Here is a 24,900-nt window from a genome sequence, read left to right as displayed (position 1 = left end):
TCTATAGAGACAGGAAGTAGACTCATGGTTCCAAGGGTTGGGGAAGGAGGGAGGAAAGAATGAGAGTAACTGCAAATGGCTATGGGGTTTCATCTTTGGGTATTGGAAATATTCTCAACTTAGAATGTGGTGATGATTGCACCACTCTCTGAATATACTAGACACTCTTAATTATATAATTGAAATTAAAAAGTTGTTAAAAAACTGAAGGGGCTACAGTCTTCATTTGGATCTTTAGCACATTAGTTAACCTATTAAAACACCTTACACCAACCTACCTTGGAGACAGTGCAATTGATCCCTTTGTCAAACTCATCAAACTTCATGTTTTGACATCTTAGATAGTTTACCACATGTGTTTGTGGTTTTAAAGAACTGTAGCAGGGACTTAAACATTTATAAGGAAAGGAGAGGTCTCACTCCTGATTAAACCATATCCCACAAAGGCTCTTTGAAAGGCACTGTCTAAATAACATGAAACAGAACATTTGGCTAGAAAGAAACCTGGACAAGTGGTTATGAGTCTTAATGTTCAAATTATATTTGGTATTCATTAGTTGGCATGGTAATTTTCTGATAGGCCTTTTGGCTTACTTGTTCTTGAGTTCCATGTATGCCCTACATCACTCGTATTCACTTCAAACAGGGAGAAACAATCTACGGCATATGAGCAGATTTTAAGACCTGAGTAGACCCTTTGCTATTGCTATGTTCTACCCACCACTACAATGACTGCTGTTCAATGTCTCAGTTACTCCATAAGACCAGATATGATGACTCATTCTCCAACCCCTTCCCATGCCTCCAAGTGTCAGTGTTGAACCAAACAACCTTCTTCCATCTCCTCCCCCACTTCCCCAGAAGGAGACCTGGGTCCACCATTTTTAAAACAATGATGACACATTGTTAGATCAAACCACAAGTCTCTTCTCCAGTGATAGCCATCTGTACTAACATGCTTCCTTCCAAAGGTGGCCTCTGGAGGGTGAATGAGTTATGCTCCAAGGAGAATCTAGATTGTACTTTTGCTTTCAGAAGCCCCAAAAGAGAGTGTCTTGCCTTATTACTCAAAAATACTGTCTTTATGTTAACCTTAGATCTGGTAGGCTGGTGTGTCAAGTATTGAATTGTCCTGAAGTGGAATCCTTGTAATTGATTACTACTTGCAATCTTACATACTGTCCATATGTGGTTTAAGTGAATTTTGTGCACCATGGACAGTTTGCTTTCTGTCATTGCCCCTGGGGGACTCTAAGGACCCTGATGATCTTGCTGATGGGGAATGTCCCAATCCTCCATGGATTTATAAAATCTAAGAGAATGCACCATGTGAGGGCAGAGAGAACATAGATACTAGCATTTAACTTCCCTTCCTGGTCATCAACCTTTCAGCTAAGAATGAAGGAGGAACACCAGGAGGAATGCTTTATCATTTTAATATCCCTTCCCACCCTTTCTAAAGCAGAGTGCCTCAGGGTCTTTTTAACAATGGTATCTTAATAAATTATTTAAAAAAGAAAATAGAGCCCCAGGTCCATCGGTAGTGCATGTTATTATTGAAGGTATCAGATCTTTGATGGGGAGTAAAGAAGGAGTAGAAACTGGAGAGGTAGTGGTTGCATGGTAATATATTTTAAAGGTCTTCTTTAAATCCTTGCTGCTATATGTAGGTAAATCTAGTCAATTACGGGAAACAGGTATTCCCTGTATGTGGTCAGTAAAACATCAACACTTGACAAGAACGCATTCCACAAACATTAATAGTAGCCATAATTTTTGAGAGTCTCCAGTGCGTGTTATGGATTTGATGTGGATTAATCAATCTTTACAAAATGCTGGTGAGGTAGGTATTTATTCTTACTCCTGTTTCAGAGATAGGGAAAAGGAGTTTCAGAGAAGTCCCATAACTTGCCTAAAACCACATATTTTGAAATGAGTGAAGCTGGGATAAGAGTCCAGATGTGTCTGAATCCCTTACTCTCAGCCATTTTTCTATCCTGCTTCCCAGTGAAATATACAGGCAAACCAAACACAATGAGGGTGCAAATAAGAGGAAACTTGCAACAGAATTAAAGATAAGTGCTCAGAAGAATAAAACTGGCGTTACTGCTACAACAGCTATTCGTTATGAAAATATTCCATTTGTTTCCTTATGGAAATAGACTAATAAAAGGTAGGCTGAAAGCAAACATGAGCTGGCAGATACTTCATCTTTCTGATCTATGCAAAGCCCATCCCAAGTGGACACTGTGAATCCATGCTGCTTTTCCCTTCTCTCCTCTTCAGCCAATTAGCACACTGACGGACCACTCCGGCCTCCTGATATTTACAAAGCTGCATTAGCTTGTTCTTTTCCTCCAAGACTGCTGGTAACAGGTACATTCAGACTTTACTACCCACCTCTCCTGGCATCCTTCCTTCTTGAAATCTGCCGCATCAGTAGTTTGCAATCAAGTGTATAGTTAAAATAAAACCTTTTCAAAGGGCAGAAGAGTAGGTTTTGCTCTACTGTTTTGATTTCTAAATTTAAGGGTGATGAACTAGATTCACCTCCAGTGTTTCATTGTGGGTTCCACAATTCATCAGGCTTTTAGCAAGTGGTTGTGCTTCACACAGGGCGCGGGGAGGGTGTAGGATTTCAAGGATTTTAGGTAGAGTGGGCGGTGATGATGAAATATTTTCCTACCTTTTCCACCTTCTTGCTTGCGCCGACTATATTTTTGAGTTTCACTCAATGATGGAGTTGTTTCTTAGCGTCTTGTGTGCTTAGCCATTTAATTAAAGCAATCCATATTGAATTCATGTCCAGATGCCTTGACCGGCGGAGCCAGATCCTCATTGGCATGCCAGCTGCTCAAAGAGGAACACGGCCCCTTGCATACTAATCAGGAGAGGAGGCAGTGATTCATCAGCCCATGATACTGCTCCAGCATCTACAAGCACTTATGACATGTAATTGGTGGTGCATAAGCAAGCCAGGCCACATTAAAAACCCTACAGATAGTCAGAGATAAAAATTAATGACTTTTGCTTTGTGTAATCCTGCATGCATTGGTGGGAAAGGGAGGGGGATTGGGATTAATGGGCAAATCTAAGTAGGCACCAAGGAACAAAGGCTTTCCCGGCCTTGTTTACATATCGAACAATAAAAAACACAAGTGACAAGTTATGGGAAAGGCGAGTGTGAATTTTCGGCACGAGTGAGTTGAAAGACTGCTTGCAGTTTATTATGGATTCCAAATTTCCATATTCATTATTCCAAAACAAACGTCCTCAGTGGGCTCTTCTGGGACTGGCTAGAGCAGTTGTTATTATTCATCTTTCACTGGGGCTGAGGTTGTCATGATTAGGGCTGGGCCGTGCTCACTCTTCATGGCATGCCCCAGCTACTCAGGGACACAATGCAAACCTTTGACAAGCCCAGAGGAATGTAACAGGGATCAAGTAGGGTCATCCTAAACACTGCTCTAAGAGCAGGAACTGCACACTTAGGGCAGGAAGGGGGAAAGAGAGAGGAGAGTCTTGAGCCACCTACTGATGGGCAAGAGAAAGAGCCCAAGTGGCCCAGGTAGCAGCTAATGACCAGGAAGGGGAAAGAGAAAAGGGAAGTGGAAGCAGTGAATGGATTGGATTTTATAATTAATCTGGGCAGTTAAGCGATAGAGTTATTAAGGTGTTGTCATTCAGGCTCTGGTTAATATAGATATTAAAAAGGGGATTGATTGCAGGTGTGGTGAAGGTAGAGCATGTTTGTCAGTAGATAAAACAAAGTGGAGGCAAGCAATGCATGTATGTGTTGGAAGATAGTCTATCACGTGAATATCACACGGGGAATGTGATAGAGACAAATGTCAGTGTTCTGTAGGCAAAAGGCATCTCGATTGTTATTTAAGGGCTTTCTTTAAGACAAAGCTGGCCTGGCTGAATTTTGAAAACAGGCTTGAGGGGGGATGAGCCTGCTTGCTCATAGTTAGATGTGGATATGTTTAGGTGATATGACCATTGAATAAAGGGGTGGTGAAGATATGTTGGTGCTGGGGAAGATGAATCATTGTGATTTGATGAAAGGGAGGGAGATAACTAAAAGAAAGATGCCAAGACAATAGGCTTAAGACACTATGGTTTTCCCTATTATCTGGCTTTGTCTCTTCTGAAAGGAAGAGTAGCAACCAACCCATACCCATTTGTGTTTCTTCCCTTCTCTTTACTTTGGTCTTATTCTGATGAATTCCTATACTTCTGTTTTTCTTGCTGATCACAGATTATCTCAGCTATCCTTGATGGAAAAGTCATGGGCAGCATTTGTAGAAAGGGCATTCCAAGAGCAGAAAATGTATAAGAGAGATGATTGGAAAGAATGTGTTCAGCATCCCCTGGTGTGACAAGAGCAGTACTTTGGGTTGGGCCATCCCTGGCCTTTTGCCTGGAGTCCTTTGTTCTTTTGTTGCCGCAGAATAAAACCATACTATCTGGTCTGTACAGAGGGTGCATCTACAACTTTGATCTCATGAGTGTCATGATCTGCCCATGAGATATAGTTAAGAGGAGTAATTCTGTGACTTATTTCAATGGTGAGAATACCCAGAAGTGTTGGCACTTTCTGTGGAAGAACATGGACTGTTATAGTATACTAGATTAACAAATATTCAAGTTCTGCTACATTTACAAAGTGATTTGACACTTACATCTAGTGTAATGAAGATGTCTGAATTTAAGAACAATATGGGCAAGGGGAGAAATTTTGAGCCCTGCCATTTTGATTCAGTAACCTGTTTCTGGGACCTCATCTCAGTAGTGTTACCCTTGGCCTGGAAGAGAAAAACCAAGGTTACATGAGAGTGGTGTTGGTTAGTCAGTAGTTAAAAGTACTGCATCATACATCAGAAGAAAAAGCAAGGCAGAAGTGAGCAATGAAATCTGCTATTCCCTTACTCACATTCAATTCTGTCTTATGGTAAGTGGCTTAGGACACGATGCATTTTAAAGAGCCGAAGCAGTCAAAAATGCATATTGATTCTCTTTCCCAAAGTTCCTTCCCAAAGAAGGGCTGGTTGGGAGATACTTTCGGTACCCTGAAAAAGTTGGCTACGTAATAAAGTCAGATGATACAAATGGAATTTGGGGAAAATTGGAGCTGATGAATGAATAGAAAGTCATTTCCAGGAGATGGGGATTTTACATGGGAATTACATATGAAGAGAAGGAAATCATATAACCAACTGTATCTACTGTTGAGGGATAGAAAGGAACCCAAACTTGTTCATGAGCAATGAAATCACTTAGATTAGCTTAAAGCACTAAGCTGCCCTTTCTTCTCAGAGAGATGGACCAGGAAACTTGGTTTGGCATTCTCACTGGCTGCAAATGCTCTAGAGTATCTAGAGTCACAAAGGCCCCTGGTTAAGCTACTATCCCAGAGAAAAACCTGCTAATTTTCTTTTTTTGCCTCTTTCCACTACATTTTACTGAACAAATCTTCTTTAAAGTTCTCTCAAAACTTTAATCTGGTTAGGAGGAGAAATGAAATATTTTGCTGGTGTTTAAGAGTATAAACCCCACAGGATGAAGATGTCCATGTGACCAGCAAACACTTACTTTGGCCTGGGACTAATCAAAACTACAAACAAAGGTAAAGGGGAAATGGTATTAATAATTCCATGAGGGCTCACAGAACCCTTGAGGTAGTCAGTGAAGAATATATTCTATGCAACAAGACTGGTGGCAAGGGTTTTCACAATTTTCAAGAGGGAAACTGAGGCATAAGAATGGTCAGTGATTTTTCCAGAGGCCAAATTAACAACAAACTTAGAAATAAATCTATGGCTGCTGTTTTGAAGTTCGTTCATTCCTTTGTTCCTTCGTTCCTTCTTTCCTTCCTTCCTTTGTTCCTTCCTTCCTTCCAACCATCCATCCATCCATCCATCCATCCATCTATCCCTCCCTTGCTCCACATTTATTTGCAAGAATTTTTAGGGGAGAAGAGATTAAATATATATATATAGATAGATAGATATTGCCCACTGACATCATGATCACGGTCTTATTTTAGGAATACTAATTTGATGGTGGGGTATGGGATGAGTTGACATGGAGCAATAATGAAGGTGAATGTGGGATGCAGGCATAGTCAGAAGGAATTTTGATTTTTTTTTAAAAAAATTTTTAATGTTTATTTATTTATTTTTTGAGACAGAGAGAGACAGAGCATGAATGGGGGAGGGTCAGAGAGAGAGGGAGACACAGAATCTGAAGCAGGCTCTAGGCTCTGAGCTGTCAGCACAGAGCCTGACACGTGGCTCAAACTCATGGACTGTGAGATCATGACCTGAGCTGAAGTCGGATGCTTAACCGACTGAGCCACCCAGGCGCCCCGATTGATTTTCCAGGGGGTAATGAGGGCCGCAGACTAGGAGGAAATGGCAAAAGGGCATGGGAAAAGAGGAGATGAATGAGAGAGGTGCCTAAGACAGAAATAGATTTGGCAACAAATTTGGTGTGGGGTGAGAGAGAACAGGAAGTCAAGGAGATTTTTTTTTATCCTGAGTGACAAAAACCACAATGGAACCTTTACAAGAGAGGAGGTATACAAGATGAGGGGCATGTTAAGGAGAGGCTGCTGGTTTCCACCTTATATCCAGTGAGTTTAAAGTCCTGACATTTATGCAGGTGAATTGTTTAGAAAGTGAAGTCTCAAATATATTGCGTCTGGAGATGCTGACTTGAGAATGGATGATGCACAAAGAAATAAATGCGGGAGAGTCCAGGATGAGACCAGAGAGAGAGAAGAAGAAGGGGCCAATGGTACATCTTTGATGGCAGACCTTATGCTCTGAAGGCAGAAGGGGAAAGAAGAGACAAGTTAACACCAAAGGCAGCAGAACAGGAGGACAGAGTCTCCAGGGCCAGAGCAGGAGAGAACTCTGAGGAAGCAGAGAATCCAGGGAAAGCCATCAGTTTCATCTCTGCCTCTGTGCTGAGGATAATCTGCACAGGGTAAGAAGGGAGAAGAGGCTGTTGAGTTTATTGGGGAGAGAGGAAAGACCGCTGGGTGTCATGGAGTGAGGGGATGGTGAGGGCAGAAAGTCAGTAAGGGCAAAAAAAAAAACCTCATTAACTATCCTAAATGCTGAGGACAAACAGAATAATAAACTTCCAGGCCAGAATGAAATACAGCCTTGCCTCCAGGAGACCACTTCAGTTCTCAGAGCTGAAGGATGTGGGACTTACTTGGTTCCTTTACTGCTATCAACCTCCTGCCCCCTTCAGCCCTGGAGGGTGTCAGAGGGCCCATTGTCCACCCGCTCCTCCAAGGACTGCAGGCCAAGTGGCCACTCACAGTTGCTCTCCTTTGTGCTTGGAGAGATTAGAACCAAGTTGTTGCAGGCTCAAGAGGCTCCAAGACAGAAGCGAGGGGCAAGTGCACAGGCTTTAGAGTTGCCACCAAGTTTGAACCCAGCCCCTCCTCCCCTCAGCCCTAGCACATTCCATTAAATTGGATAAGGGGATCCCTTTTCCTCCTTTTCTTTCTCATTCCTGTTTGGAAAATTAATGCTTTCTGAATCAGCTTGACATAATAACTCTCTTTGTTTCATCCTAATGTAGGTGACTTGTTTTGTTCTTGAGTTTGCCTGCTTCTCCCAGAGGGGAAAAAAACAAAACAAAACAAAACAAAAAACACCTGAATTCAGCAGCTCTGTTCACAACAAAATTTAAAACATTTAAAGGTAAATTCAATTAGCAAATGTGGGACCAATTATTAAGGGACAAAACCATGGTTTTAAATATCCCAAATGTGATTATTTTTCAGGAAAGCCAAGAAAGACATATGTGTTTCATTTTCCTAGATTAATAAGGTAAATTTAAGAAAGGGGTGCCAAACTATTGTAGTGATAACAGTAATAATGATATTGTTTACCAAGTGTTATGTGTGAGGTCCTGTGTTTTTCTCCCCCAGAAAACAAAGAAATCAAACAAACAAATGGAGATAAGTTCCTTTTCCTGGTGACTTAAAAATTCCCAGACATTTTAAAACTCTGAATCCAATAAATACTGGAGTGGATTGGAGATGAAAAATGAAGTGATAAAGAACTCCTAAAAAGGCTTATTTTTTACTCTATAACTTTTCTGAATCTCTCTAATATTTCCAGGAGCCAAGTATCAGCTACAGAATATTTTTCTCATTTAATTGATGTAGTCAAGGTACTGATGTAACCATCTATAACTTTATAGTTAAAGCGATCAAAACAAACTCAAATACAATTCTGACAGCTATTTCTACTGTTGGTTGCCAATGAAGACTCAAGATCAAGGTATTGATTGCATTTGTTCTGCCTAAATTTCATGCACTTACAATAATGTCCCTAATATACCAAAGGTTTTGCCATTCGATTCTCCCAATAGCTGGGCTCAACATCATGAGCTTTTACAACTGCCTCGAAATGTTTGGGCCACATTTCTACAAAACTGCACATTACAGATTCTTTTTCTTCTATCTCAATGCCCAGTTCTGCCTCCAGTCATCTGGAGCAGTGCATGTGTTTTAAGTTGCTTTAACAGCTGGAGATGGATCTATACCAATCCATATCCACACTCCCATTATTCCTGTGGGGTCCACCTGCATGCATCTGCAGGGGAAGTTGGAGGCCATAGAAGGTGGTGAGGAGGGAGGGAACTATTCACCTACTAAGTACCAGGGACCGTAGTTATCTGACGGATGGAAGTTATCTCATTTAACCATCCACATAATCCTGTGCTCAAAACCCCCCACTCACTAATGCTGAATCCATTCTCTGCCATCTTGGTGACCTCATCTCCCCTACTCTCAAGGGTCATCAGCTTTACCAAATGTACAATGGCCACAATTTCCAATGTGCTTGTCATCTTCCTTTTCCTCCCCCATCCCATAAACCTCCACTGTTCCTCTTCAAGAACTCCCTATCCACTTATAATGTTACCAGAGAGATTTAAGGCAGGCCCACAGGGTTCTCTGACCTATTCTGACCACCCTCTACTTCCTAGCACCATCACCTACCTGCCTAAGAGAAATCCCAACAATGAGGGGTAATTCAGAAATTTCCCTTAAAAAAAAAAAAAAAGGTTCAACACCATCATGTTTTACATCTCTGCTTTTCTCAGTGTAAGTCCAAGACTCCAAATCATCCCTATTATCCCCAGATGGTTGCCCTCCATGGCTGTGCATTTCTAATCTGATCCAATCTTCCACCCATCCCTAACTGCCCCTGCATCCTTGTACCATCTTCTCTGGAATTCAGGGTCTGTTCCCAACCAAATCCCCTAACATTCAAGCCTCTCCCGTAAATGTTTCTTTTACCATTTTAGAGCAGAGTTCTTTGGAAGTCACCACTCCCCCTGTGTCCCCTTAAGTGGTGACTTTTTCCCTCCCACATCCCGTATACCAGGAGGTTGCTGGGTGTCTTCACAGCCCTTCATTGCTACTTCTGGGCTACTTTTATTTCCTTCTCCCAAACTTCCTTTGAGGAACATGCTACTGCATGGGCCCAAATACCCCTCCTCATTGCAGTCACTGATCACCTTGCACAGAACATCTACTGATTCAATGAATCTTTCCATGCCTGGCTCGACTGTCTTTGTCTCTCTTACTTCGTGTCATTATTCACGATGACTTCAATATCCACATAGATAACCCATCTAACACTCTGGCCTCTCAGTTGCTTGGCCTGTTTGCTTCTAATGCTCTTCCTCTGTACCCTACTGAGGTCATAGCCATACCCTAGACCTGTCATTGCCAGCAACCCCATCACTTCTAGTGTCCTCTATTTGAAGCATCCCATTCATTTTAAGCTTCCATATTCCCACCCTACTCTTTCTAGTATGCCAGCTTCACCAAATCTTCAACCCCTTTGGGGGCTTCTTCTATGTCTATCATCTGCCTCAGGCTTCACTTCCCTCATTATTCATTTTTGATTCCAGAGTTTATAAGGAGACCTCTCTCTTGTCATCCTACCCTCAAGCATCTTTGTGACCCTCTTACCTTCCACTGTCCTTGCTTGTCAAAACCCTAACTCTGCTTAAACCTAAATCTTTAAAAACAATCCTTACCTGCAGGTGAGCAACAGAATGTACAGAAGAAAAACAACACAGCCAGGATGACTGATTTTGCTTTAAATTTATGACCACGAGTGTCATGGGGACCTCACCACTGGACCTCACCAGCAATCCCAGCACACATGACTGATCAGGGCATTCACTTGGAGCTCTCTCATACCCTCCATCCTCTCCTCAAAGTGAGGCACCTCCTCCTCCATCCTAACTCTCAGCATGCCCCTTATTTCACTAAGCAAATGACGACAATAAGAACTTCCTCATCCTTCTACTGCCAAATCTAAGGATTTTGCATCTCAGTCCTTTCATCTCTATCCTTCATTAAATGGGCAAAATGTTCAAGTTCCTATCTTGGTCCAACGACCCACTGAGCTCTCAATCCCACCTCCTCTGCCCTACTTACTAATCATCATGTTCTCCCTCGTTTTGATCATTATTTTCAGCCCTTCTTAGACTCCACATCCAAACACATCCCCCTCCAATACCATTCTGTTTTCCTATTCTACTTTATTGCAAATATCCTAAGAAGAATAGTCCATATTTTCTGTTCCCATTCCTTACCTTCTATTCTCTCCTCAGATTTTTTTTCCTCCACCACACCACTAAAACTGCCTAACAAGGTCACCAACATCTCCTTCTTGCTAATTTTCTTGTCAATTCTCTGACCTCATCTTATGTGACCTCTCAGCAGCATTGACACAGCTGGCCAGCACCTCTTCTTTAAAATGTTTCTTTTGCAGAGCTTCCCAGTCACTGCACTCCCCTGGTTCTCCTCTCTCACTGGCCCCTCCTTCCAAGTCTCCTTTTCTGGCTCTTCCTTCCCTTGTTACCCGACCATCAGAGAGCCAGTCATCAATCTTCTCCTTTTCTCTGTCTACACCCATCCCCTGGGTGTCTCACTCAGGTTCAGCACTTCAAATGCATCTATATGCTGGTGACTCTCAAATTTAGATCCCCAGCCTCAGCTTCTCCTGTGAGCTCTAAGTTCCTGTACCTTATTTCCTGCTCATTCTCTCTACTTCAGAGTCTTCTGGGCATATGAAACTTTCCAAATCAGAAACCTTGATTCTCTACACAAATCCTCCTCTTTCCTGTGACTTGGAAATGGCAGTCATCCTTTACTCTGCTTTCTCCCTTACACTGTGTTCTAATTCCTTGGCATTTTCTGTTAGCTGTAATGTCAATGTTCATCCAGAATCTGACCACTTCTCACCAACCCCACGACATTAGTTCTCTTCATTCCTTGTTCTTTCATAGCCAATTCCCCATATAGAAGGCAGAGAAACTGCAAAAGGTCACCTCTTCAAACTCAAAACCTGGCATGTTCAAAATAAAATCAAACTCCTTGCCATGACATGCTCTCGACCTAGCCCTCCATTATGTGACTTACTCATTTCCCTCCTTCTCGAGTCAGTCCAACTGTCCTGGAATTATAGCTGATCCTTAAACACTCCAAGCTTGAACCTGCCTCAAGGACTACTCTCATTGTTCTTTCTCCCTGGGACTCCCTTTCTCCAGGTCTCCTCATGCTCCCTCCCTGACATCATGCAGATCTTTGCTCCAATATCATCTTCTGCAATAGTTCTTCCCTGTGTATTCTTTGGGGACACACTTTTCCCACTCTCCACTGTTTTCTTACCTTGAATAATGCTTCCTTATAGTGCCCCCACTCTCTACCCATTACATCATGTTAATTTATCTATTCATTGCTTGTCTCATTGCATTAATCAAAAGTCCCTCTCCTTTTTTTAATTTTTATTTAAAAAATGTTTATTTATTTTAAGAGAGGGAGGAGCAGAGAAAGAAAGAGTGAGAGAAAGAATCCCAAGCAGGCTCTGTGCTGTCAGTGTACAGCCCCATGTGGGGCTCGATCTCACAAACCACGAGATCATGACCTGAGCTAAAATCAAGAGTTGGACGCTTAACCAACTGAGCCACTCAGGCACCCCATCCTCTTCTCTTGTTCTCTACTGTGTCTCCAGCTCCTGGAACATTGCTCATCTCATGTTTTGTGCTCAATAAACACTTGTGGAATGAATGGATGAATATATGGAGATCAGTGGAAGCCTCACAGTTCTCCTGAGTTGGCACCTTGGAGATTTTTGGCTGACATTTTCTACCTTGCCTATGCTTTGATTCGGTCACAATGTCTGGTGTGAATTCCATTTCTGGAATGGCTTTCACTTCCTTCCTTCCTATTCACAATCACAGGTCCTCATTTTCCCTTTAGTTCCTAGAACCCCTAAGTAGTCTCCTCATTCACATCCCTTCCTCTCGGCAGCCCACCATGTACAACACTGCCAGAATTATCCTTGTGAAACATGGCTCTATTCTTAGAGCTTTCCCAACCAGGAGGCTGAGCATGTAACAGGGACCTAACAAATATTTCATAAACAAGTAATTAAATGAATCTTATCAAATAAAGGTCAAATTCTTCAACTTAACACTCAAAATTCTACACAACCTGGTGTCCCATATAGGATCTCTTAACCCCTCCAGATTAGTCTATTGATTCTACTAGATTTACAACCAGTCTACAGTATCCTGATACATGATGTATTAGATTGAATCATATGCATTTGACTATATATGGCTGATTTGACCTACAAAACAGCCACTTCATATGGCTTGATTCAATATAAGTTTTTTTTGTCTTCGTAATTTTGCTTAAGCCATTCAAAATGCCAGCTTATCTTATCGGGTCATCCAACTTATTCTTCAGTGTCCAATTTTAAGTTTTATCTCTTCCAAAGTGGCCCCAGAATGAATAGCTTTTCTTCTACATTCCCATAGGACTTTGTAACTTTTCTCTTTTCATTTGTTCTCATTTGCCTTGTAATGACATTGTTCATACCAATTTCTCTTTCTTCCCATTATCTCTTCCAGTTGTGAATGAATTCCTGGAGAGCAGGATCCTGTCTTATTCATTTTTTAGTCCTTCACAGTTTCTACTAGAGTGCTTTACACAGACCAGTTGCTCACCAGATATTTGTTGAATGGACTCAAATAGTGGTTAATTGTCCCAAGCATATAACCTTATACTCTCTCCATAACAATGAGAAAAATAGGTTTACAAAGTCGACAACAATTTCTTTTTTAAAGACAACTATTTCTTAAGCGTAAGTATATTTTCAATTAGACATTTTGCTATCACACCAAGAGCAAGAAAAAAAATTGATTTGGGGTGGGTGTAGAAGACTGCTTATCCAACCCCTCTGATATATATCAACTCCTCAACTACAAAGAGTAAGTGGTGTATGACAAAACCTTTCTCCTGGCCTATGTGACACCTTTAGGACATGAACTGACCTACAGAGACTTATGACTTTGGATACTCTACAGATAAAGCCTCTATTCTGAACATCAGCAGCTACTTCATTTGCTTTAAACAACAGGTGAAGGAAGGGAAGCAGTTGATGCTTCTGTTGATGATGATGATGATGACAAAAACGATAATGGCATTTACATGATTCTGCGGTGCTTGACAAACTCAGCAAATTACTTGTAAAGTCGGCAGTCAGGGCTGTCAATGAGAGAGAGTCACCTCTGGACCAGAAGGCAGCGACCACATTTACATAAAAGGAGAGAGCTCATAGCACCTGACAACTCAGGAAGAGGTGTTCAAAGGGAGCCGTGCATTCACGGGAACTCACAGAAAAAATGAGCTTAAGCTGCAGTAGGAGATGGAAGCACAGATACAGGGAAGGACTTCCTGAGAGCAAGGGTCTTAGCAAAAGAACAGGTGCCCAGGGGAGGTCATCAAACTTGTTCATAAGAGGTAAGACAGTATGGTGATGGCGCCCGAATAAACAGACCCCTGGAATGAAGCAGAAAGTCTGGAAAAGACCCAAGGTGACACTGGAAATCACTAGGTTGCAGATGGTCTTTTTATTATTTTTATTAAAAAAATTGTTTAATGTTTATTTATTTTTGAGAGAACAAGTGAGAGAGACAGAGCACGAGCAGGGAAGGGGCAGAGAGAGAGGGAGACAGAGAATCTGAGGCAGGCTCCAGGCTCTGAACTGTCAGCACAGAACCCGATGCAAGGCTTAAACCCACAAACAGTGAGCTCATGACCTGAGCTGAAGTCAGACATTCAACTGACCAAGCCACCCAGGTGCCCCCAGATAATCTTTTTAATATGTGATGCTGGGACAACTGGGTAGCCAGTTAGAATTAGTGAGGTTAGACCTATACGTCCAACCACACACAAGAATATACTCTGAAATGGATCATTGAGCTATAGGCAAAAATGAGCCCTACAAGTACTAGAAGAAAATATGGGTGATTTCCTGGATATGGAGAAAGGATTTCTAACTTGAATTAATGTCCAAAGACAATATAAGAAAACAATGATAAATTTCATTAAAAAAATCTTTTTTAAGTTCGTATGGTAAAACATACCATAAACAAAATCAGAAGAAAAACAACAAAGGGAGAAAATGTTTTCAATATATATCACAGATAAAAGGCTAATATTTGCAATATACAAAGACCACTTAAAAAATGAAGGGGAAAAAAATAACAACCCAATAGGAAAATGGGCAAAGGAAATGAACAGACAATATGAAAAATATATAAAAATTAGCTTTTAAACAAAAGAAAAAATGTTCAATTTCACACATAAGTGAAATAGTCTAAACACACTGAAACAGTCTGTCAGTTTCTCAAACAATCACGCCTAGAGTTATCATATGACCCTACAATTCCATTTCTAGGTATATATACCAAAGAGAAATAAAAACATATGTTCACATGAAAAAAATAATACATGAATGTTTATAGCAGGATTACTTTTAATAGCTAAATGGTGGAAACAACCCAAACGTCTATCAATAAATGAATAAACAAAAGGGAATATAACTTGACCATGCAATGGAATATTATTTGGTCATAGAAAGGAATGGTATACCAATACATGTCATAACATGTAATAGCTCATAACGTGAATGAGCTTTGAAAACATGAGAGAAGCTAATCACAAAAGGCCACATATTGTATGATACCATTTACATGAAATTTCTTCAATAGGCAAATCTAGGAACACAAACTAATTGCTTAGGCCTGGAAGAATGGGGAGTGAGGAGAGTGGTAGATGAAGGGTATTGGGTTTCTGACCTTGAGTGCGGTGATGGTTGCACATATCTGTGAAGGAACTAAAATGTACTGAATTGTACACTTTAAGTGGGTGAATGGTGTAGTATATAAATTATATCTCAATAAAGCTGGTTTAAAGGCTGGCACTGAAATATTATTGCTCACCTATCAGATTGGTGGTAAATATTAGAAAGCTTGATACATTCTGCTCGTGAGGCCAAAGGAAAACAAACAGGCACACTCATCCTTTGTTTGAGGGAAGACAAATTGGTATGGACATTAAGGAGGGGGATTTTGCAATATCTAGCAGAACTATATATTTGTATTCCTAGCAGTCAGCAGTCTCACTTCTCGGAATTTATCCTGAAGATGCTGTCCACTTATAAGAAAATACTATATACAAGCTTGTATACTAAAGCATTGTTTGTAACTGCAAGATACTGGAAGCAATTTAAATCCCCACCAGTTAAAGACCTGTTGGATAAACTGTGGTATGCTCAGTGCAATACTACTCAGCCAGAAAAGAATACCGAACAGCCCTATGAGCTGATGGGAATGATTTCCAGGATGCATTGTTAAAGGACAAAAGCAAAGTACAAAAGTTCATTTATAGTATGCTCTCTTTTTTTATAAGAAAGAAGAAGGGATTCCTATGTGGCTGTTGGTTAAGTGTCCAACTTTGGCTCAGGTCATGATCTCACGGTTCATGGGTTTGAGCCCCGCATCAGGCTCTGTACTGACAGCTCAGAGCCTGGAGCCTGCTTCAGATTCTGTGTCTCCCTCTCTCTCTGCCCCTCCCCAACTCATGCTCTGTCTCTCTCTGTCTCTCAAAAATAAATAAAAATGCTAAAAAAGAAAGAAAGAAGAAGAAACAAACTGTACATGTATTTAATTATTTTAGCAAAAAGAAACATAAGGGAGAATACCAGAAATGGAGATTGGGCTCCTGCAAAGGGTGCATGGCCACAGGGAGGTAGGGTTAGGGGGAGTGACTCTTCTCTGGATGAGCTTTTTTTTTTCAAATTTAGTTTTGATGTTTATAGTCATATTAGTATTTTATACACTCAAACAATCCACAAGGATGGGGAGAAAGCCCCTAACAGAACAAATGAACCAAATTATATTTCAAATGAATGGCATAACCATGCTGAACAAAGGGTAGAGGGAGAATTATTTGAAGTAACTTCTGAAGACAGTGTTTTGACTACATATCCTCAGTCTAAAGACAAAAAGAAGCATAGAGAAATATTGAACTCTAATTAGTGGTTTTGTTTTTTACAGTGGTATGAGTGAACAATTCAAAAACTACTTTATACATATTCTAGGATTGAGCAAAAGGATAAATATATTGGGGGAAAAAAGGGAACTACATGTCTCACTACTGGAGTAGCATTTTTTTCCCCAAATATATGAGAAAGGAAAACCCTGAATTCTGTGGGATTGGAACTGAAAACATCAGTATGTTTTTAAAACAGAGATCTTAGCTCTGTCCTTTGAGAGGGCCTAGAAACAATGAGACCCCAGTAGCCCTCATGCTCAGAACCTGGTGTTGGTGTTCAGATCATGGTTTTTAAAATTTCATTCTCCACTAAAAGGATTCGGGATCTATAGGCAAGACGGCTGATTCCAGGACAGGTAAGGTACCAAATGAGCATGAACATCTTGTCCCAGAAAGTGCTCAAAAAAATGAAGGGGCCATGTCAAAAGGACAGAAAGGAATCCCACTGTTCAACTCTGAGACAATTTGGATGTGAAAATAAATAGTAGCAGTAATGGATGACAACCTATTGAATAATGCATAACATTCCATGAATTCAGACTGATATAAATGAATCAATAAATAAACAGATAAATGTGAGATAGGGAAGGCCCTTCATTGGTAGAATGGAACTAATAAATGTGGGATGATGCCATGAGAAAAAAATCACCATTTGGCAAGTATCATAAGTAATAACAGATTCAGGCAAAAATCATCAATGGACACTAAAACTGGTGGGTGAAGATTTGATGAGGATTGAATATTTACATAACCTCAGAGTATCTCCCATAAATTTCTTATTAATCACAAAGGGAAATAGCACTTTTCTAGGGGAGAAATGTGACACACACCACCTCAGCCAAGTAATCACAGCTAACATCACCAATAATGACACCAACCCAACATCACATCCCTCTGGCTGGATGCACCGAGGGAGACACAACATTACTTCTGGGGTGTTTCTGCCCAAAATTCATCACCCAGATCTAATCACAAGGAAACATCAGACAAACCCAAATCGAGTAACCTTCTACAAAATAAATGGTCTGTACTCTTCAAAAATGTCAAGGTTAGAGAAAGAGAAAGAACAGGTAAAGATAAAGAATGACGGGGGAAAGTTCTAGTTCAAAAGAAACTGAAGAGATGTGACAAATGAAGGCAGTACGTATGTAGTCCCAGGCACATTATTGGAAGAATGGACAAAATTTGAATTTGGACCCCAGATTAGTTGATGATATTGTACAAATGTTCAATTTCCTGATTTAGATGAACTGTAGTGTGATTGTGTAAAATAATGTCCCTGGTTTTAGGAAATACACACTGAAGTGCTAAGGGGTAAAGGGGCACAGTACCAGCAACTCATTCCTACATGATTGCAAAAATTACATAGACACCTACTACATCTCAGAGTAAACATGTGCACAGCAACTCAGGGGCTATGGAGACAAGCTGAGTCCCTGGGGTCTCTTGCTGGACCAACCCTCCTTGAGTATTCTTTTTTTTTTTTTTTTTAAAGGCAGACTGCCACGTGCAGCGCCTCATTTGGATGTGTCTGGAGTCTTGGAAGCTTGACTACCCTACTTTCTCCTACAAATGGACCTTGAGAGCTTGTTTGGAGGTTCTAGCAGGGGAGTGCAGCTACTCGTATACCCTTGACCGAAGAACGGTCCTCCTCTATCGGGGAAGGTCGTCCTCTTCGACCGAGCGCGCAGCTTTGGGACGGACGCACATGGAGTGGTGAGGTAGGAAGGGGACACCTGCCTAGCCAGCCAGATCAGCCGAATCAACCCTGGCGATCAATGGGGTGACAGATGTCGCAGCCAGATCACCCTCACATCCCCTCCTTGAGTATTCTATCCTGATTGTGGAATTTCTCAGCCTCACTCCCAGCTTAAATGGTGTGAATATGATCGGTTTGGGGGAAAAAAAAATCTTCTTCTTCCCAGTTAACAGCTTTTTTTTTTTTTTTTTTATAGCTCAGGACTTAAATCCCTTTCATTGTTTTAAAAGATATTATCCAATTAGGCCCAGCTATTTTCAAATATGATGTTAATCTGTGAGTGAAAAGTCTCAAAAGCTGCTCTGAAGCTGCCGTGTCCCTCAACGACTCCAGCTCAGGGCCCTGCCAACCTTTGGGGCACAGATGTGTGGCAGCCTCAGCTGTGGCTGGGATGTGGAACATATTGGCTCGAGCTCTGAAGCTGAGCCCTAAGAAACCAAGATTCTCTACTGAGGTGCTTCTGCACACTGCTTTAGTTCCTGGGGATGTCTCCCAGGCCGGGATGAAAGCCTCTCCTTTCCCTGAAGGCTCAGGGAGCCTGCAGCCCACAGTGGGTATATTGATCCGATTGATTCACCTTCTGTCCACCTTTTGAAACTTTCTCAGCCTTCCGGTAGATATCTGTCCCTCACAGGCCACTGACACCCGGCTTTGAAAACCTCACATACCTACGACCCTCTGTGCTCTCCTGCTGTCTACCACCCTGCCCCAACTGTATGCACAGGGCCCCCTATGTTTGGTGGAACACAGCAGTGGGGAGATAGCTTACTGCTTCCTCAGTCAAGCCCTGTGGTATCTGAAGCAGAGAGGAGCCAATGATTGGCTGAACCTCCTACGGAGACTGACAGAGCCGTGGAATGGGACAACCCTGGTTATCATGAGTTTCAGATGTTAGAAATGGGGACCACAGCCTTAGCAAAAGACCCATGGCTTAAAGAGCACAAGGCAGAGATAGGGGCCTCTTCTCCCTATATCATGAAGTTAAACACTCACTATAATAATAATAATAATGATAATAATAATGATAATAATGATAATAATGATAATAATAATAATATATATAAATATAAAATAAATAATTCCTTTAAGAATTATGAGTTTTCCAATTAATCCTTATGCTTATCAATTGTAAGGAGGTATGATCATTCCCATTTTAAAGGGGAAGGAAAGGGGAGCTCAGCGAGGTAAAATAACCAACTCAACATCCCACAGCTGTTAGATGCAGGAATCTAGTTTCAAATCTGGGTGTCTATGATGCCAGAGTCATACAGAGGCAACTCGCTCCAATGTTTGCTCTTTAAAATGACTGCAAAGTCCGAGTTTACCAGTTAAGTACTCACTCCAGGTTATCCCTAGCAATCCTCTGCTGAAGGTACATGCTTGATGTTCTGCTTCCATTTTACTCCCTAGGATAGCAGGACTCACCACTATAATTGTTCTTTTCACCTGAAGCAACCTCAACTCCAAGGGAATCATCTCCTTTCCTTGACTTCACGCCACTCCCCTCTCCAGACCTCGATGCCAAGAACTTGGTACCCCCACAACCCCCAGGGGCACCCACAGCCCCGATGCAGAATAATGCAACACACAGGGGCACACCAGCATCTGCTCTGCGCAGGAGCACATAACCTCCTGGCTTTGTGGGTATTTCTGTGCCATCCTCACTCACCTCAGAGGGAGGTACAAGAACCCAGGTACACCGGGGATCTGCGGAGACAGAAAGTCATCGGCAGGTGACTGAGTGTCAACTTGGAGCTGTTGGTTGTGTTTTGGCATGACTGCCGTGGCAAAACATGTGCTCTGAGAACTGCACTCTCTATTTATCTGTTACAGTAGTTAACTTCATCTGTTTTGCAGAAATATTTACTAAGGGTGAGTGATGGAGGCAGGCAGCTGTGGCTGCCTCCACTGCAACCATATGGTTTATTTACAACCAGGGCTCTGTGATGCAGATAGTACAAAGAGGATTAAATTAGACTTTGTAGATTAAAGTCCTGAACACTATAAAACTCATAAGCCTTTGTATGCTAAGCAAGAACTTTGACTCCCATTGGGTTTTAAGCTGATATTTTGCACACACAGAAAAGAGTGAAAATTTTTGATATTTAAGTATTTCTTAAAAAGCTGGCAGAATATCAAGCTTGTTCCTTAGGCAGTCCACTGGTGGGGGTGGGAGTGTGAAAAAAAAAGCAGCCTCAAATACCTTTTAAAGGGCCAGAGGGGCTAGCTTCATTGTCACTGTAAACAAGTCCTCTCTATCTGTTTACTAATCTCCTTGAACTTGGAAAGGCAGCCTGCTGAAAAGGAAACTGCCCCCAACCTACTAAAGCCTACTCAAGGCATACCCCATGTAATTGCATCCCTAGCACCGAAACACTCCAAGTTTGCTTGACGATGGTTAGAAAATAGGTCTTAAGGAGATGCTCAGTATTGTCCCCTTCTTCCTGGAAATGGGAGCGGCCAGTAAGTCTTCTGCACTGTGCTGTTAATCACCCCTCAGGAAAGGGTCCTTCACCCTCAGGGTGTGTCATTTTTTCCCCGTCCCAGCCCCCAACCCGGGTCTCCATCCTCTTCAGACCCTGAAAGAATTCGGTTCAATTTAGCCCTCTCCTTGATCTTTAAAGTTGTTCTCTCAGTCACTTTCCACTTGAAGCCGCGTTTGATGTTTCCATGGGTGTTTCTACTGATGGGCTTCACCCAGAGAGCTTTGTCGTTGACTTTGAGAGTCTGGCGTTCAGAGGATGGACTGATCTTCGCAGGTGTTATTTTCTGCACACGGTGCAATTAGCCACACAAGCCAAATTGGCACAAGCAGTGCCCTCAAATCTCTTCTCATTGAACCCTTGGCGCTCATTGGGAGGCTCTTGAGGGACCCACGTTCCCATTTAAGGATGGGAAAATTCCCTTGTGGATGATTGGCCCTCACCAAGGCCGGCATGGAGCATCGCCCACCAAGTGAGCTGCCAGAAATCCAGGGAATTCTCAGTTGTTGCAAGTGAGGCTGATGTGTTTATTTTTTGTGGCAATAAAATTGGTTCAATGGAGAAGCAAGGATTTCCTTAAAACACAGTGGGAAATAATACTTTTTAAAAAAAAAAATCTGAAGCAATAATCTGGGGATGGGTTCATTGTACTGTCTGGGAGTCCAAAGGATCTTGCATTTCTTGGCCTTCCTTTCGGGGCATCAATAACATAGATCAAATCAGAAACGATTCCCAGGGAGCATTTTTAAAAATACTTTTCCATCCAGGAATCTCCCAAGGGAGTCCTCACGGTTCCCTAGTGCCTCCACACCTTTGTTCTGCCACAGCAATGGTACTGGAAATCTTAAACTCTGGAAAGGATGCGGGGGAGGGAATTGAGAAGCTCTGCTTTCACTGCTGTCAACAACACTTCCTTGGAATTCCCCTAGATGCTCTGTCCGCACCCTTCCCCTCTCCCTCTCCCTGAAGTCATCCTGACACCTGTTGAAGAACTAGCTGATGAGAAGAATTACAATGAGCCAAGTGCCCAGTCATCATCATTGAACAGGATCTGTGAGCTGCTGCACAGTGGTTAGTGCTACCCTGTAAGAGGTGGGTTCACAGCCACATTAATAAAAGGAGACCACAGGATCTCGTTTCATTTTCTGTCATTTCAAGAGTTAAGGAGCACAGATATTATTCATCAGCTTTTCTATGTGAGGAAGCTTAGGTAGAGGGTGTTTTATCTATCTTCCTTCAAATTTCCCTCCCCCTCCCTCCCTCCCTTCCTGCCTTCCTCTCTTGTTTTTTTTCTTCCTTCCTTCTTCTCTCCTTCCTTCCTCCCTCCCTTCCTTCTTCCCTCCCTTCCTTCTTCCTTTCTTATTTTTTCCTCCATTCTTCCTTTCTCTATTTTCTTCCTTCCTTCCTTCCTTCCTTCCTTCCTTCCTTCCTCTATTTACCTCCTCCATTCCCTCCTTCCTTCTTTCCTTTCTTCCTTCTTTCCTTTCTTCCTTCTTTCCTTCCTTCCATCCTCCCTCCCTCCCTCCCTGTCCCCCTCCTTCCATCCTTCTCTCCCTCCTTCCCTCCAGCCTTTCTGCCTTCCTCTTTCTATCTCCCCCACCTTCCCTCTGCTCTCTTTTCCTCTCCTCTCCTCTCATTTCAGTGGACCCTTGAGAGCTCAGGTCTGATATCCATGCTTTCTGCCTTTCCAGCTGTTTATTTCAGAAACCATGTTGCCTTTCTCTACACAGAAAAGCTTACTTTATTTTAAGTGAAACATTAAGAAGGGGATGCTGAGCCTCCATCAGCCCAGATTCCAATTATAATGGACCTATAGCAGGCTGTGCCAATATCACATCTGATTTATTCAAACCCTTTTCCCTGATGATTACCTTCTCCATTCAGGACAAGAATATCTGCTCTTTCTGGGTGAGGGAGCAGCCTGATTATAGCTTCATTAGAAAATGGTGCCGCTCGCTCTTACAGTCTAATTGGTTGACAGGGTTTGGGATACAGAAATGTAAATCACTGACAGTGTGCATGGCCCTACTTTTATCACAGTGAAATCCTCAGCTGTCAAAGTGAATGGATACGTGAAGCGGTTAATTTTATGTGTCATTAAAGGAACCATAATTGCGGCAATAAGTCTTTCCTGGATCCTTTCAAGAAGTATGTGTGGGATTCCCTGGACTTCTCAATGTCTTCTTGACACTCTACACCACTTCAGGTGTGGTGGCAGCTGTTGGAACTCTCGGTAGAGAGGACTCCATCAAGAGTGGGGCCCATGCTTCGTTCCTCAGGATTCTGAGACACCCTCTTTGGTGAGCATTTCTCCTGTACTCTCGCCTTCCATCAAGAGTGCTAGTGCTCCAAAGGGTTGTGGGTGGCTGCTCTCTATGGTTCTGGTGGCCTGGTGGCACCCTCACTCAACGGACACTGGTTAGTGAGCAGGCTTGAGAGTTCTCGAGCCAAGGGATATATGGTGGGAGTAATTCCTTTGGGAGGAATTGGCATGTTTGAGGGAAAGTCTGTGTTATCTCTAGGTTTGTGTTCGGTTCCCTGGTAAGTGAATCAGGGGCTTGCCAACTCTGAACTCCTTAAGAATACACAGGTCAGCTCACCTGGATCCCAGCACACTCATCGGTCCACCCAGTGACCGGAAAAATGAAGGCATCAGCATCCAATGACCTTCCCCACATAGGAAAGGGACGTGACACTGGTGGCATTAAGCGTTAACTGTCCGAGAATACATAAGGATGGCAAGTTAAACAGTAATCACTAGGTAACCATCTCAGACAGATAGAAAGAGAGGGGAAAAAACCCAAGAGTAGCAATCTTTAAAGAGAACAAGCAGATCTGAGTAATCCAATTTAGGGGAGATAAGGGCCTGCTGCTAGTACTGTCCTTTAACTGGACAAACGCCTTCGTTCAAGTGTCAACCCCAATCCGGAAGAGGTCACCGCACTGGGCCTGCTGCCTAATATACTCCTGAATTGGCTGAGTGGCTTTCCGAACAAACACACTGGTCCAACAGAATTGATTTTCAACAGGCCGTATTGGTCCCTAACGTAATTATCCGGGAGTGAGTCAGTTCACGGCAGCCCCTGCATTTAAACGTTGCTGGTCAGCCCTGGACAGGGGACAGCCAGCACCGAGGTGCCTTCTCCGGACACCACTTGGGAAACCTTTCTGTTTTCGTTCCAGCGACTTTTCCCTCCCCTTCCTAAATAATTTAATGAGCAAATGGAGACTTTGCACAGCTCCATTTTAAGTGGGCATTGTCTCACTCCTGTTTCCAGGGAGTTGCGGAGACAATGGTCTCACGTGTCGATGAATAATATCAAGTCCTGACTGTGGGATAGGTGAATTAAATTTGCAATAAAGCATCACACAGAATCTTTTTAAAACACTACCATGTTTAGCCTCTTCCCTTCTCTGCGGGCTTCTCAGCAGCACAGTCCCTGTTACTTCTGTGTGTCCGGTGGGCCAGGGTTGGGTTGGTGGGAGTGGCTTCCCAGCATACAGCACTTTTCCAAAAGACCCTCACTCAAATCACTCGGTCCCAGTCTCAGTTGGTCAAACACAGCATGATCTTTGAAATTCCAGTTGAGTATCACAAAAATCGTCAAACTCTCAATGGGTTCCCAAAGCTGGGAGGCCTATTGAATGCAGCATGGTAAGCTTTATACCCCTGCCAGGGTGTCCAAATGAAATACCATCTCCCTGGCTGTGGGAATAGTGGCAAGCCCAAAGACACCGCTTTTCCTTTCCACTCATGACTTCCTCATCGCCTCAGAAATGGACATATTTCTCTCAGTCCAAACAATGACCATACTGGCAATACCTCACACACATCCCTTTAGTTCATGCCTCTGGCTCACAGAGAGCGGAGGAATGGGGTCTAAGGCATTCTTGGGCACCTAGCTCCTGGTGCACTGCAATGTCTAACCGAGGACTCAGCAACTATTTGTGGAGTCCTATTTAAATGATGTGTAATGACAAAAGGGCCACTCGATAGCTGTGAGAACTTGGGCAAGAGCATAACCTCTCTGTTACCGTATTTCTTCATCCATGCAGTGCGAGTGATGATAGTACCTGGTGCATTAGGTTGTTATGAGGATAAATTAAGTCGACACGTGCCAAGCTTCTGGAACCAAGCCTGTCACACATAAAAGTACTAAGTAAAGGCATGGCTGGCTACTTATAGGGTAATATGAGGA

The 24,900-nt window shown here is 42.4% G+C and overlaps 1 long non-coding RNA gene across 1 annotated transcript in view; it reads right to left on the bottom strand.

The window, feature by feature from the left end:
- The window catches only part of LOC128778175 (uncharacterized), a 479,608-nt gene that overhangs the window by 155,653 nt on the left and 299,055 nt on the right, over positions 1-24,900 (bottom strand). The gene's annotated exons all lie outside the window — the stretch shown is intronic.

The sequence above is a fragment of the Panthera pardus genome, unplaced genomic scaffold (assembly GCF_024362965.1).
Source record: "Panthera pardus isolate Hobbes unplaced genomic scaffold, ASM2436296v1 HiC_scaffold_19, whole genome shotgun sequence".
NCBI lineage: Eukaryota > Metazoa > Chordata > Mammalia > Carnivora > Felidae > Panthera > Panthera pardus.
This window is presented reverse-complemented; position numbering and strand designations above follow the sequence as displayed.